Source organism: Panthera uncia, unplaced genomic scaffold, assembly GCF_023721935.1.
Source record: "Panthera uncia isolate 11264 unplaced genomic scaffold, Puncia_PCG_1.0 HiC_scaffold_1323, whole genome shotgun sequence".
Lineage (NCBI taxonomy): Eukaryota > Metazoa > Chordata > Mammalia > Carnivora > Felidae > Panthera > Panthera uncia.
In genome coordinates this window covers 27,349-44,474 of record NW_026057946.1, presented here as the reverse complement: position 1 = coordinate 44,474, position 17,126 = coordinate 27,349, and the positions used below count along the sequence as shown (strand labels likewise).

Genomic DNA, 17,126 nt, shown 5'->3' with positions numbered 1-17,126 from the left:
AAAAGGGAAAGCATTTTGATTTGTACTCCCCAGTAACCCTAAAAATTTATTCCTTTTTTTCCAATCTGAAAATTGTTAGTGAAATTCTGTAAGACTCTCTCATCTTTGAAAAAAAAAAGCCCAATTTCCTCTTTTTATCTTTCTTTGAAAAAAAATTCTATTTCCTTTATTATTCTTCTTCATCCCATCCCCATTCCTTTTTTCCCTCAGTTTTGAAGACATTCAAACAATTTTATGAGTTTTTTTTTTAAATAAGGCCATATTAAAACATACTCTTCAAAAAAAGTCAGAGACACAGTAATGGAGATGGATATGATTAAGAAACTAATTAAAGTATATTAACTGAATTGAGAGTAACTATTCTGCTCATGTAATTTCTGATGTTCAGACATTCAATAGAAAAAGGTTTTTAAAACTTTTGCTTTAGTTTACATGGATATGTTATTTCCACTTTTTGCAACTAGAACTTTGATTCTGGAAATAGTTTGGGAATAAAGGTATTTTGTAGTTCTGCCAATTGTATAAAATATATTTTCAGTCAATAAACATTTCAAAAAATTATAGAATTTAAACAATATTAGCAACTCCTTTTACTTTCAAGTGTGTCCTAGCTTGGGAGATAAATTTATACACTCATTCTAGTCATGTTCAATATAATTTAAACTATACAGGAATGAGGTGATAAAGTAATTGTTTTTTATGCCTTCAAATAAGAAAAAGTTCAGAAACCAGCAGTAAGTTAAAAAATATTATGCTAAAAAATAAGAGAAAAACATTTATTACTCCCATCCAAAGGTAACCATTCTTCTGAAAGAAATGAGATTCTGATAATAAAAATGTCTGCATTTTCCTAAAATAACACATCTAGTAGATCCAACAGTATCTTATTATATAAGGTATTCAAAATCCTTCATTCATGTAGGAATTTTAAACTTACACATGTCTGCATTTTGAGCTAAGAGTATTCCTTTACTAAGTGTGACACAAGAACTGTAAAATTCTATAGCTCTAGTTGTGCAACATGTTCAGATCGCTCTGTCTCATGTAGAACAAAGAAGAAGGATGGTATGTTCTGAGGTCCCTCCTGAATCTGACTGGATGCCTGGGTTTTAGATTTTAGGCAGAGAAAGTCTCCTTCATTTTCCACTTTCTCCTGCATTCAATTTCTGTTTACATATTATTTCCACTTCTGAAGCTCCAAGTCAGTTAGGAACTTATAAGTCTGTAAGTTATTTTAGGATTTTCTACCCTAACAATAGACTTTTACCCAATTTTGTCTTATGGTTTCATGTTCATTTCAACCTGGTAAAACTCAGGTGGGTTAAAAATAGTTCATAAGTTTAAAAGAAACAAGAGCTTCCTATAGCACTGGAAAAAAGCAACACAGTCCATTCTAATGATATTCTAAACTTCTTATGTGGTTATTTTCCATTTGCTAGCATCTTCCCTCCCCTAATTTCTCAGTTTTTCTGCCTTGTTTTGGGCTGGAAAGTTGACCTCTATGGAGTAGTTAACCAAGATCCCTTATCCTCTGGCTTTCTTGTAGGTCCTGCCAATGAGCAGAGCCAGTAGGAAATTGAAGAAAGGTTGGGATATTCATTCCTCTTGTTCTCTCCCTGTCTGACTGCAGTTATGCTAGTGGCTGTGCCCCTAAGGTAACAGTTCCTCTCCAGTGGCCCTTTTCTCACAGTCCCAGTTCTCATTAGCCTGTTAGTAGAAATGTTTTCTCTTTTTGCCTCTTCAGGCCTTGCAGTGACAATGGTTTCTTGCTGTTAATAGTCCCTGCATACTTCAGTCATACCTTACTGGTTGCCCTGGCCCTGCTTATGCCTCTGTAAATAATCTCTTCCAAAATTTATTCAGTTCAACCCCTCTGATTGTGTCATTTTGTTTTCTGTAGAACCCTGACTGGTAGGCATGGTATCACCAAAATGAATGTCTCTGAATCTAACTTCTAATTCCACACTATGAGAAGTATGAAGTATTGGTAGTTCAGGGTTTATAGGATCCAGGGGTTTGTTCTGAGATCACTGGCAAGTGAAATTTAAATTTCATTAAAAAATGGGCAAAATAACATGATTTAACCTGCTTCCTAGATATTTCTGAAAGCACAGAAATAGGGAATATTCTCAATCTATACTACAACACTGCCACTTAATAATGAAGATTCTAGAAAATTTAGTTTGAGAAAACATCTCACTCATTGAACCACAAATGCTATTTTAAGTGGAAATTATGAGTTGCTACAGGTTTTCACTAAATTAAAAATGAAGGTAACTATCCTAAGAGACATCCAGACTGAACCATGTTCATAAAGTAGACTAAAAAGTTCACCATTATGGCAGGCTATTCTGTGGCAGTCCCAGTGATGACAAGGCATTTTGCTCTCATCCCTTCACTGGGAAAAAAACAAGTGTAACCCAGATGTCACTTGGGACTTCCCTGACCCTTACAGAGTGTGCCAAACTCCGAGTTTCAGAACCTGGAATGTCCAGTGGCCTCCCAATGACCTCTGCAAGTATCTGACAAACATCTAGTGAATCTTTTGTTTTCATTCCAGCATCAATTAGATTTAGCATCTTGTACAAACTCAACACAAAATTTTTCTCTATTTCTGCTTCTGCAGGAAACCCAACACATGAAACACATTATGGTTTGTAGATTTAATGAAAAATTCTGAGATCACTGTGAAGAAATCACACTGAAAAATATACTGCCACCCTCTCTTTGGCTTCCCTCCTCTACCTTCTTGTTTCTCCTCACTCTCTCCTTTATTTTTTCTTCTTTTCTTTTCCCTTTCCCTCTGCGCTCTCTTTTCTTCCTGCTGTTTCTTCCCTAAGTACTTACTTCATATGATTGCATCCGCCTTTTGTGATAGTACCTATAATCCATATTGTCACATCCATTGTCTTTTCTTTTAAGGTTTTTTTTAACGTTTATTTATTTTTGAGACAGAGAGAGACAGAGCATGAACGGGGGAGGGGCAGAGAGAGAGGGAGACACAGAATCCGAAGCAGGCTCCAGGCTTTGAGCCATCAGCACAGAGCCCGATGCGGGGCTCGAACTCATTGAGCGCGAGATCGTGACCTGAGCTGAAGTCAGATGCTTAACCGACTGAGCCACCCAGGCGCCCCTCCATTGTCTTTTCAAAGGAAATTCTATTGAATATATTTTTCTCTGCTTTGATGCACAAATAATGTATGTAAATATAATTAGTGGGGAAATGACCAATTAATTGCTCAGAGAAATCTAAAGCTCTACTGCAAAGGGAATGTGTCTTTAAGAAATTAACTAGAAATTAACTAGAGAAGAAAGCTTAATATAAGTACATGTTGAGGGACACCTGGGTGGCTCAGTTGGTTGAGCATCCAACTCTGCATTTTGGCTCAGGTCATGATCTTACAGTTTGGTGAGTTTGAGTCCTGTGATGAACTCTTCACAGAGCAGGAGCCTGCTTAGGATTCTCTCTCTCTCTCTCTCTCTCTCTGCCCCTCTCTCATCTGCATTTACTCTCTCTCTCTCTCTCTCTGTCTCAAATTAAAAAAAAAGTCCACGTTGAACCTCTCAACCATCAAAAGAGGCTCAGATCTTTAAAATATAAAGTATTCCCAAATACTTTTTTGTGATGATCAAAATCTGTGAATTAATAAATCTTGGCAAAACCTTTAGAATAAACAACTATGTGTTACTTGTTTGGGGCAGATTAGGGACAGTAAAGATGGTACCATCAGAATTTGCCTTTCTGAGTCAGAATAATTTTGCGGACATGCTAGTTACCCCTGTCATAGATTGAGTCCCCAGGGAAAGGACCATGAGATAAAAATTTGTGTACAAAAATTTATTAGGGAAGTTCTAGAATATAAGGGGAAAAAAAAGGAACCAAGCAAGGGTGTGTTTTTAGGCAAAGTTCTGTGGAGGGAAGTTTCTTTTTTAATTTGCAGAATTAGAATGTGAGTTATGTTCCACCCTATGAAAAAGGGTTTCCTCATGTCAACTTTCAGGTATGTCTGACATTGGGAGCAAGATGGCTTAACTTGATGGCAGTCCTTCAAGGGAGAGTCACAGGGCAAGCTTTTGCAAGCAAAAGCACTCAGAAGCCAGAGGTAGGAGCACTGTGGTAATAATGTAAAACTTTTAAATTTTCGCAAAGTCTCCAATACTCTTCCCATAAAACGGAGCCAAATTCTTCCTCTCTTTAATATGGGCTTGCCCTAATGACTCACTACTAATGAACACAATGCAGCAGAAGTGACATTGTGTGAATTCCAAGCCTAACTTCAAAAAGGTGTTATACCCAATTGGTTCTGAGTCCCCTTGGGCTAGTCTTGCTCTTAGAACTGAAGTACCATGTAATGAGGAAGCCCAGGCCACATGGAGATGTCTGGCTGACAGCTACAGCTAAGATCTAAGACCATGGCCAACATCAACCAGAGACATGTGAATGAGGTGGATTTCCAATGATTCAATCCCTCAGCCATCTGGCTGATGCCCCAGAAATCATGGGCAGAGGCCATTCTGTCCCTGCTATGCCTGGTTCAAATGCCTAATCTGAAGAATCCATGAATATAATAAATGGTTGATCTTCTGGCACTGAGTTGTGGGGTAATTTGTTACACAGCCATAGAATCTGGAACAGGCCGAGAAAATGTAAATGTTTCTGTGAGAAGTTTCTGAAGTAGTTTGGGTAGAGTACTGAAATCTGTGACAGTGCTAATGATATTTTTTGACCAAGAGATTGTGAATACCATTTCTGTCTCAGGTAATTGGATAGACTCATGGGATAGTGTGATTCAGGGGAAAGAACACTGGCTATGGAGTCACAAGACCTGGGTTCAAATTCCAGCTTGGCCACAAGTCTCTGAATGTCTTATAAGTTTGTTTTTTTTTTAATCAGTAATATACACATAATTAAAACTATGTGACAAGGTTGTTTTTGAGGACTGAAGATGACAAGATATGCAAGAGTATCTGAGACACAGATACTATGTATAGAATCTCAGTGAGTCTACTTTCTCCATCAAAGTGTGTGTCTACTTCACAAAAACCAATGCTATTTTACCCAATTATTGCTCAAGTGAACAGTTCTCTTTGCTAATAGGGGAGTGGCTTGGACTTTTTCTCTGATATAGGACTTTTTCTGAGTTAGAAAACCTTTTGTGACTCCATTAATGATCTTAAAGAACATTTTCATCAATTTAGGTTTCCAATACTAAGTAGATGGCCTGTGCAGGTAATGTCTTAAGGAGAATTTATAGTTCTCCTTTTAGGGTGTCATTATTATTAAATAATGTGGCATTCTCCATTATAGAAACCATCTTGACTGTTGGAAGCATTGTCAAAACCATATTTGGTGAACCAGGAATGAAATGTATCCTTATTAAGTTATTCAACAATTTTGAAGTTTGCATTTGGAACTATTCACAGAGTTCTTTTTAAGCTATTAATTTCACATGAGGCAAGAAGACATGTCTAGACAAATGTTCCTCAAAGGAAGTATTTTAAAATAAAAGCTTTTCTAACATGGCTATATACTCTTGTGCCCGAACATTTTACTTTGAACTCACTGTGATATTTGCTTTCTTGAAAGCAAGCTAATGTTCTGTGAATTAACCAGACTTCAGAGAGTTCTGATTTTTATGACAAATTTTCAGGAGTATAAAAAAACTTAGTTTTGTTAACAGAAAGCCTTTTGACAGAATATTTTTATGAAGACTTTTTTTTTTTAATTCAATGGGATTTATGGGCCTATGGACATAAAAAGTAATGGGGAGACCATACTCTAGTCTTAGAAGAGTCCAATATGAATACAGTGAAAATTCAAAGTAAGAACCTTTGTGATTTGTAGTGGCATATCATTTGGTTATTGGTGAAATGGCCTGCCAAGACCATGGAATTTTAAAATCTTTCTTGGCTTCCATACATTACTGACTTTCTCAATAAACTTTGTTTGGCTAACAATTCAAATTGTTGATGATATAAAGTAATTAATTCAGCTGAACTCAAGATTGTAATAAAACTGATGTCTGACTAATTCTTCTCACCTTGTAAGGAGCTTTCCAGACAAAAGCACTGGAGTCAGATTCTGGGTTATCTCCTGCCTAATAATGTGTCTTTTCTCCAGCACTATCTCTAGAGAAGTGCCTTCATAAGTCACTTCCATACAAATCCTCATACCATAGTCTGAAAGGTGACCCAAGAAGATTCCCTACTGCTGTCATCCCACAGGGAGATGAATGAAAGCCATATATAGGAATTGTGGACCTATGAAGAGTTTTGACTTTCTTATGACTCTGCTAACTCATACATTTATGCAACAAATATTTACTGAGTGCTTACTGTGTACAATTCTAAGCACTGAGAATATAGCAGTGAACAAAAACAGGTAAAGATCCCAGCCTTTCAAGGTATATATTAGAGGGTGGGGAGACAGATGATAAGCAAACAAAAAAATGTATATAATGTCTGATAGTGTTAAAATAGCATAGATAAATATGAGACATGAAAGTGAGTGTGGAGCATAGGAATTACTATTTCACGTGGGATGATATGGGACAGCCTCACCTGTAAGGTAATGCTTGAGCAGAGAGCTGAAGGGGATGGGGAAAGAAGCCATTTAGATACCTGGGGAAGAGCATCCAAGTAAAGACAGCATTAAATGCAAAACCTCTGAGGTGAGAGTTAGATTGACAAATACAAGGAATGCCAAAAAGGCCAGTGTGGCTAGAGCAGAGGGACAAGAGGGAGATCACAGACACGTGGACTCGATCTCACAGTTAAATTCATACAGTGAGCATGAGAATTAAGGGAGTCTTTGAAGAGAAAGCAAATAAGATATCAAGAATAGAATTTATGGAAATGCCTCTGTTTAGAAGGTGGAAAAGATAAGGAGGTAGTAAAGGATATTAAAAGAAGATGGCAAGGGGACCCCAGAAGAAAACAGTGCTGCAAAGCCTTGGAAAGAGAAATTAATAAAAGAGACTGTTCAATAGTATTAACTGAATGTCAACTGCTTCACATTCTGCACGAAAACAAGGACTAAGTAAAAGTAACAAGTAAAGACTATATAAAAGCCTTTCGATTTGGTAATCAGAGGTTGCAAGAGATCTGTAATAGTTTTCCCTGAGTGGTAGGAGTGGATGTCAATTTGGAAAGTAAGAAAAGTGAGTGGTGAAGAAAACCAGGTAGCATATGTGTGACTGCCTTCTCTGTCTCCTTCCTCTTCTTCTTTTTTTTTTTTTTTTTGTTGGGGGGCATTAATTTAGTCACAAATAGAAAAACGGAGATAGGATGATACTTTAAAAACACAGGAAGTATTTGTAAGAATAGCTACTGGCTTTCCCTCTTTGTGAATATGTGGCCAGTGAAACCACTGAAGAATTCAAAATCAACCTGATACTTACAATCTGTTTAATCTAGGGAATATACAGTAGCATACAGTGACTTATGCTAAAAGGCTTATTGGGATGAGACACAATCTCTCCTTCAGTTGGCTCTCTAGATTAAAATTATTTTTTGCTAGGGTTATTTATCCACACCCCACCCCTCACACCATTGCTAACTTGACAGAAAGATTTAGCTATTCTAGTTCTTCTTGGCACACTTATTAAGACAATGGAAGTAGCATTTCTAAGCAGTTATTATTAAAATAGATCAATGATAATGGTTTTGGGTGAAAGGGATTAGCCAAATCTTTTTGGTTACAAAGATACTTTCTAGGTCTTTTTAAAAATTTTGTAATTGCTTAAAAAAATTGGCAGATGTATGCTAAGCTAATTGGCAGGCACTGTAATCTTGTGCTTTGTACAATTCCTAGGGCAATGTTGACATTCAAGAAATGTTACATATTAATATTAATATTAATACTTTCCATGTTGCCTTCATTACAACTTTATACCTTAATTAAATGATTACACTGGAAGCAAATCAGATGATCAGATGATTATAAAATGTGTCACCTCCCAAAGTCAAAGATCAATGTGTTAAAATCCAATGCCACTCTTCATAATCGACCAAAGAAAGCACATTTGTGGCATTATATATAAGGTGTGATTTGCTTTTCTATCCTTAAACTAGGGAACAAAATGAACATCAAATGATGTTTTTGGCTGGTTGGTCTTCCCATGATGTGCTATTAGAATATCTTTGGGTCAGCTATATTTTGCCTTCATATAAATAGTAAGAAGCTAAGCTCAAAACCCTAACTAAAAAAAAAGAAATTTTATAGAAGAAATTAGGATCCAGCTCACTAGTGCTACAGCTTTCTTAGGCAGTGCCCCATCATAACCTAGATCACAAAGCAGAATAAAGGGAAGATTAACACCAAATGGATCAATCATGCTAGTAAAGTTCTTAGAGGGGAATTCCAAGAATTATCTAGTATCTCTTACCAATTAGGAAGGGAGTCCAGTGAATCTTCTGTGCTAGAAAGATTTGTTTAGAGAAAGGTAAACCTTTCCATTCCAAATCATCTAAATCAATGCTAAATGTGAGGAAAGATAAGGGTGAACAGGGGAAAGATTACACAAAACATATATTATAAAGTCTAGAGGAAGACCCAAGCCCCAATACTAATATTTTTTTTATTTTTTTTTATTTTTTATTTTTTAATATATGAAATTTACTGTCAAATTGGTTTCCATACAACACCCAGTGCTCATCCCAAAAGGTGCCCTCCTCAATACCCATCACCCACCCTGCCCTCCCTCCCACCCCCCATCAACCCTCAGTTTGTTCTCAGTTTTTAACAGTCTCTTATGCTTTGGCTCTCTCCCACTCTACCCTCTTTTTTTTTTTTTTTTTCTTTCCTTCCCCTCCCCCATGGGTTTCTGTTATGTTTCTCAGGATCCACATAAGAGTGAAACCATATGGTATCTGTCTTTCTCTGCCCAATACTAATCTTAAAACATCTTAAAACACCATTTAAAACATTCTTTTAATTGAATTTTCCAACTATTTTAGAAAAAATGATGTGACTTGCATTGGCTTGCATTTTGCTTTGTGGTTCATCAGTTAAAGCATTAATGGTGTTTTATTTTTAAAAACCTGTGGTTTTCAAATACATTTGTATTACAGGATGTCAAGCTTGGTGTTCTTAAACTTACTTAGAATTATCATCTAAAATGCAGGTGTTTTCCCATGATATAGGGATGAAACAAGATCTTTTTGATCTAACAAAATTTTACTACAAAATTTATTACACTTTTACTGTAAATGGATTAATGATGCAATATTTGATTGACAACAGCAAATCAGGAGTAGCTGATTAATAGTGGGGGAAAACCAGGAGAAATTTGTTATATGAATGCAAAAATCTTTGTACATCAGAGATGTCTGTTTACCATTGTGAAGAATGAATGGGACTTCACAGAGGTATTTGGGTGGGGATGGAAATAGTAGCATTAAGTTTTTCTTTCAACAGGCTCTTGCCTTATGCAGGGGCCATGCCAATCTCCGTATCATTCCAATTTTAGTATATGTGCTGCTGAAGCAAGTGCTAGCCTCTTCTTTCTTCAGGTAAGATACACCAGAAACCATTGACTGAAGAATTATTTTAGATTTCTGATACATTCAAATTCTAAGTATTGATTGATAGGTGTGCTTTGGAAACTTCAGACTCCTTTCTTCCTATTTCAATATTCCCTACTCCATGTAACACCTCCAAATTAACAATATTTGATGACAATCAGTATTACTTTTTAGAACTAAAGGATTTCTGTTCTTTAAATTAGCTTTAAGAATCAGGATTAAATGTACCTTTTTCCTTTCCAAAGTTAACTTAGTTTTGCTAGAAGATGCTCATATATACTTAGGGTTGATACTGATTAGGACTGAGATCTGTTGTGGCAATGGTGAAATATATTCAGCACAATTTTATACCCAGTCACATTACTCTGTTAAGCAGAATTTTAATACAATAAATAATCCATATTAGAAGAAAGCTAGTCAGGGGCGCCTGGGTGGCGCAGTCGGTTAAGCGTCCGACTTCAGCCAGGTCACGATCTCGCGGTCCGTGAGTTCGAGCCCCGCGTCAGGCTCTGGGCCGATGGCTCGGAGCCTGGAGCCTGTTTCCGATTCTGTGTCTCCCTCTCTCTCTGCCCCTCCCCCGTTCATGCTCTGTCTCTCTCTGTCCCAAAAAAAAAAAAAAAAAAAAGAAGAAAGCTAGTCAGTCCCTCTATAGGAAACCAGCATGTTTCCTTACAGGTATTAAGAGAAGAAGGAAGTTGTCATGTACATACCACTATTTTTCTGCTCTGCTTCCTAAATAGATTTACATGGCTTTTGTCTTTGTTGGTGTTGTGGGAGTTGTGATGATTAATTAGGATGCAAAATTTGTTGAGACTGATTTCCTTTTAATAGGGGGATAAAATAATTTAAGCCTATTTATAGTTCCTAGAATTTTTATATCATGGTCTACATGACTATAAATTTATTGGAGAAAGTCTCTTGTATTTCATCACTCTTTAAAAGATATTTTCTCTGTCTTAAAAGACCATTTTCAGAAATATTCCTTATCCTTATTTAATGTTTTCCCCCAAGTTACTTTAGAACATGTCATGGAGTCAGTTCTGTGGAGATGTTAGCTGCAAGTGAGGTCTGGGGCAGTGTGGTTAGACACACAGCCAATTGGTACTTAAAAGAATGATATCTTTTTAATTAACTGGTTTCTACCTCAAATTATTATTAAAAATAGGCTGCTAAGGCAAAAAACAATCAGGGAAGAAATTATAGTGGACAACAGTTGCCATGAGGTCAGAAAATCTTTCGTTCTCAAAGTTGTCATTTATAAGTACTGTGGACAACACATGTTCTTCTGATCAATTACTTCCCAAAGGAAAGTCTACATATTTAGGCTCCCAATTCCAGACATTCTTTCTTCAACATCTTCTGAAGTTGATTCTGGTACCAAACCAAAAAAGATTGTGGGTTCAAACTACTAGGAAGTAATTAGGCGTTGATGGACTGTACCGTCTGCTGGCATTATGGAGGATGAGGGCCTTGGAGCTGAGATCTTCGTTCCCAAATTCAGTATGGCAGACCACCCACAAGATCAGTCTTCTGACAACGCTCAGGAAAATGCCTACTACCAGGGACCATGAGCCAAGGAACAAACTAAGCTAAGCACAGTTTCCTTTAATATAAAATCTCTTTATAAACACACACTCACATATACACACACACAAAGACACACGCAAAGGCAGATATGCATGTACACACACACATAGATCCATATGGATGTGCAATTTATAATTCATCTGATATCCTATCTTTAATCGCCTCCCAAATATGGCCAAGCTAATACAATGCAAGCTATTTATAACACTGGTTTCAGAAACCAGGTTGCATGCTAGTATCATGGAGAGTGATTCACTATGCTCAGAGAGGATGCCAGCTTGAGTAAGAAAACACTGTTTGTTTTCAAGAAGCTTAGAGCTTAGCATGTACCAAAGAAGAAATTTTTTCATGCACTGATGAAGATAATATGTATACACTCCAAAGTAAAATTAAAATAATCACTTAAAGGAAGTATAAGGTGTTTAAAGTGCTCAAAGGTGAGTGAGATATACCTATTTGGCTTTGTCATCCTTATTAATACAGCATACATAATTTAACTGTGAAGCATAGCAAGGCACTTAAAATGCAATCTTATTAAACTAATATACTTGTTTTCTATATGTATATAATGCCATTCATAAAATACTTTTATTAATAGTATGTGACTATTACTATAACAAACTCTATCCATATATTGAATGTTCTAGTGTATATTAGGCATTTTATTTTTTATTAGATGCTCAAATATTTTTGAATGAATGAATTAAATGCTGGAAATGGAATATCAACCAAAGAACTGGCTTGATTCCAAAGCCCTTGCTCTTTTCATCACAAAATGCTACCTTTCTAAATCAGTAGTCTCAATCTTGGCTACACGTTGAAATCATCTAGGGAGCCAGGAAAAGTACTGATGCCTAGGTGCCATGTCCTAAAATTCTGATTTAAGTGGTCTTGGCTACAGCCTAGGCATCAGAATTTTTTAAAGCTCCTTAGATGATTCTAATGTGAAGCTAAGGTTAAGAATCATTGCTCTAAATACAGTCTTTTGAGATAAAAATATAGAAGCTCTTATTGGCTAGACAAGAGCTTTAACAATTTAAGTAAGAAACACACCATTTTAGCACAGTGTTTTAGGATGAATTCAGATCATCTGTATGAGATTAAACACTTTTAAATATCAGGGCTTTATAAATGCAAGGGGTAGGTGGTGCAATCAAGAAGGTTCTTTAATGTTAAAAAGGCAATACCTCAACCAAAAGGTAGAGATATAGTCAGGTAAATAGCACCAGCATTAACAAATTATAATTAATTTATATGACTTCCTGTAGAAAAATATATGTGGTAATTAGGCATAAGAATGGCTTTCTGTTATTTAAAAATTTTACAAATGTCTTAAGCAATGTATTTGTAAGATTTGAAAAGTTTACGTAAATTCTTGGGTCCCTCCATCCATACTTGAGCCTGATGTACAAAGGCTCAGACCTATTCACAGTTCCCTGCAGACCTATTCACAGTTACTCCCTTTTATCCAATGAAGCATGTTTGGATCATATATGAAGTAACTGCATACTAGTAAATTTATTGTCCAACTTACAAAAAAGCCACACGAAGGAGGGAAATTCTGAGACCTGTAATGTGGTCACTGCTAACTCAGCCAAAACTAACTTTTTGATATCTTTATGTTCTTAACATCTGCATTTTGCTCAGTCTCCAGAGTCGTAGTAGAGGTAATATAGGAGACAGATGAGAAAAAATGGAGGAAAAACAGCCCTCCAAAAACAGTATAATAAATTATTATAATGTATCTTCATTAATCATGCTCAGCAATGGCTTCAATTATTTATTTTTCAGTGGAGGTTTAAGGGTGAGTGAGTGAGGCTTTCTTTCAAGCTGCTTTATGATTCTTTGAAAATCTGAGATGGAAAAAATTCTCAGGCCTTAGCACTGGGATCCTAATTTAAGTCTCATTCCTATTGAAGCCAACAAGAAGGAACAGCACAGAGGTATCCCACACCTTGGAACGTATAAATCTATTTTAATTGATACAAGGAATCAGGTCATTGTCTTCCCTAAACTAACTTGGCCCTATTTTTTCTCACATTTTAGAAATGATATTTATTCTAAGGAACACAAATAGCTTGAAGAAACTCTATCATAAAATTATGCTTCAGCAGTAGAAATATTCTCTTCCTGAACCATCTACACCAGCGTCACTACACAGTAGAGTGAATCTGCTTATTCCAGGATCAGTGCAAATTATCTCTTCAGTTTTCATGGTTTTGCACCAGACTTCAACTTCTAGTCACAACATGACTTGAATAGTTTGAAAATAAGCCCTCTCTCTCATGCCAGCTGAGGGTGGCCTTTTCTGGAAGCCCACAAAAGATGGAATGTCTGAGATCCTAAAGGTTTATCTTTGGAGTTTTAAGACAGTCCACACTTCCTCAAAGATGGTGCCAAATTCACCAAACTTTTCATAAGTCTGACCCAAATTGTAGACTGTGCACAGGGCCAATCACCAAGCCAAACTCATCTGGTTCAAATGTATAATTTCATTTGTAAAACTGGCTGTATCTGGCAAAAGGAACAGTAGAGCTGGGCACTGATATACAGCATGTGAGACCAAAGCTGGAGATACACACAGGTCTAGCAGGAAAGGAGCGTGAAATGGGCCTAGAGCTCCAGAATGGAGGAAAGTCAAGCAGTGACTGGTAAAGATAAGACATATTTCCATAAAACTTTGCTTATTTTCTTCAACTTTAAGAAAGCTGAACAGACAAATAATAACTGATGCTATCATCACCCCAAATACTTTACAACTGTTATAAACTGGAGTTCTGCTTCAAATGGCTGAGACCAAAAAAAGAAAATATAGCCAAGAGTCTAGAAACATTGTCTTGGAAATGGTATGGGTGTATTCTAGGCAGAGGTAACATGCAAAAGGGACCTGGTAGTTTGGGATAAAAGGTTAAAAAGTTGAAAACAGTGAGAACCTGGAGTTCTATTTCATCACATCTGGTGACCACATGTTCCCTTATTTTGGGATACAGAAGCAACAACTTTTCTCTATTTAATGAATATTTTCAGTGTTTCCAAAATTCACATTCCTCACGACAACATCCACAAAAGAAAGGGAGAACCCCTGTACCTTGAAACATGCCATTGCTCAGGTTAACTCTTCTTCCTCCTCTTTGTTACAATCATCATCATCATCTTAGCCATTGGCTCAATGTAAATGAAGATGATTGAGTCAGGAAGCCACAAGTAAGGGACAAAGTTTTTAAAATAAAGATCATCACTGGTATTTACCCAAAGGAAATGAAAATACTCATTTGAAAATATATATGCATCCCTATGGTTACAGCATTATTTACAACAGTCAAGATATGGAAGCAATCTAAGTATCCATCAATAGATGTATGGATAAAGATGTTGTATATACATACAATGGAATATTACCCAGCCATAAAAAGGAATGAGATCTTGCATTTGTGACAACATTGATGAACTTAGAGGGCATTGTGCTGAAGTAAAATAAATAAGTAAAATAAATCAGACAGAGAAAGACAAATACCACATGATTTCACTTATGTGTAGAATCTAAAAGACAAAGCAAACAAAAAAAGCAGAAACAGACCCATAAATACAGAGAACAAACTGGTGGCTGCCAGATGGGAGCGGTTGGAGGGATGGGTAAAATGGGCAGAGGAGAGTGAGAGGTACAAGCTTCCAGTTATGGAATGAGTAAGTCTCGAGGCTGAAAGATACAACATGGTGAATATAGTTAATGATACTGTAATTTGTAGTACTGTATGGTGACAGATGGCAGTTACACTTGTGAGAATAGCATAATGTATAGAGTTGTTAAATCACTATGCTGTACACCTGAAGCTAATGTAACATTGTGTGTCAAATACAACAACAAAAAAAGAATTTAAAGAATTCAGACTTCACACCATAATAACAGGGAACAAACCAAAAAAAAAAAAAAAAAAAAAAGAGAAGAAAAACGTGCTAAGAACTTAACCTTAGGGAACACAGGACCTAAAGACTTAAAGTCAGAAAGAAACTAGAATAGTTTACTTTTAAAAAGGAAAGGAAAACAAGAAGTGAAATTATAATGAAAACAACAGAAATTTTGTTGGAGGGGTTGAGGTTCGGGGAAAATCAAGTGTCAAATGTGGGGAAATATTCAAGTATGATGATGCCCAAGACTACTCAAAAGTCTTGGAAATTTGACATTTTCTGGAGACCACAGTGCTGTGGTAGAGGCATTCTTCAGTGAATGGGCAAGCATATAGGAAATTAGACATGGTGGCAATATCTATTCTTTGGCCTGCTGTCTTAAGAATGCTATTTGGGAAGAAATGGGAAGCAATCACTGGAGGAAAATAAAGGGTAGAGAGTGGATTTTTATTTTTAAAAATTTATTTATACCATGGAGTAAACCAATCAGTAGAGAGGCAGTGGGAATAGGAAAATATGGCAAGATTAGGACTGGTTAGTGAAAGGGAAACTCCTGTTTTGAGATCAGAAGATTTCATGTAGAAATTTTGAGGATTAAAAGAGAAATTAAGGGGGTTCTTAGCTAATGAGCTGTGTTTCTGTAATAAGTAGGGAACCAAGCCATTCCCTGTGGTGGTAAAAGTAAGATAGAAAGTTGTAACTACAGATCAGCCAGTGGAATGGCCAATGCTGGAAATAGGAAACAATGAGTTAGGTGTAAGTAAAAGGATTTATGAATAGTATGAAGTCTCTAAATGATCTTAGGAAACATAAGTTTGTAATAGAGCCAAATTACATGTGTCTCCCCCAAACAGTTGACAGTCTAGGTATACAGTGAAGAAGGCACATGTTTTGATTAATCCAGATTTGATAATTGATGGAACAGACAGGATAAAAAGACAAAAGAATTCAGAGTAGTCTGTAAAGTAGAATGAAATGTACTGTAGTCTCAGCTTAGGAATCCCTAGGAAAGAGACAGAACTAAGAGAAAGAGACATAGAGCTAAGCTAAGACTTAAAATCTCTGATCATTTCCAAGCTTTTATTCAAAAAATGCCTTTACTTCCACTCCCCATATTTAACCCAGAAATTATGCTTCCAGAAATATATCTGACAAATAATCCCATATATATTCAAAGTATATTCGCTGCAGCATTGTCTATATTAGCAAAAACTGGAGATAACATGAATTTCCACTAATAGCGATCTGGTAAGTAAATTACAGTGCAATGAAATAATGGAATCCTAAGCAGCAATTAAATAGAATGAGGCATATCTGCATGAACTGATAGGCAACAACTCCAACATGTGTTAAATGAAAAAGCAAGATGTGAAACAGGTGTATTGTGTGCTACCATCTGTATAGAATTAAAGGAATGGGCATGTACACACACACACGTACATAATATCTCTGGAAGGACAGAGAAAGTCTGGATATGGTAAATGCCTCTGGAGATGGGGCTATATGGCTGGCAGTAATGGTGAAGAAGACATACTCTCACCTTACCAAATATATGTTATATTTTTTCATTTTTTATTACATACCCATACAATTGCCTGGACAAAAAATGTTTACAAAAGTTACATGCCATCATTGTATGCCATCCCCATTAGTGGTGAGGGCCAGTAGGGTAACATACTTAAATAAATTTGTGCTGGCTTTTACCTGAGTCCTTCTGGACTAGTCAATTTTTAGTTATATGAGATAAAATGAGATAATTTAGTATAGGCAATATTTTTTATGTCCTGAACCAGCAAGACCTAGGGTTCAAAAAATAAAGCTATTTCTGATAAAATGGCATGCAGAAAAGACATTCATGTTGAATTGTCCTACTGACAAATGCTAAGCTGAAAGAGAATTCTATAGAAACACCCATCCACTTTCTTCAGAACTTCAGGAATAGAATGAGTTTATAAATAAATGTTCAGGTACAATTCTACTGAAACTTAAATATCATGTTTTGTGCACTAAAGCTTTCTTGATTAAGATTTTTTTATGGCTTAAGGAAAAACTTTTTTTTAAACATCTCTTAGGGTATACTTGGCTATGAGAAAATGCACCTCATAAGT

The 17,126-nt window shown here is 36.2% G+C and overlaps 1 long non-coding RNA gene and 1 other non-coding gene across 2 annotated transcripts in view; both read right to left on the bottom strand.

Moving 5' to 3' along the window:
• LOC125916931 (uncharacterized) overlaps window positions 1-17,126 on the bottom strand; it is a 60,072-nt gene that overhangs the window by 33,837 nt on the left and 9,109 nt on the right. The window lies entirely within an intron of this gene.
• On the bottom strand, window positions 9,390-9,490 carry LOC125916935 (U6 spliceosomal RNA). The gene has a single exon (XR_007456065.1). It is a non-coding gene; the product is annotated as a U6 spliceosomal RNA (small nuclear RNA).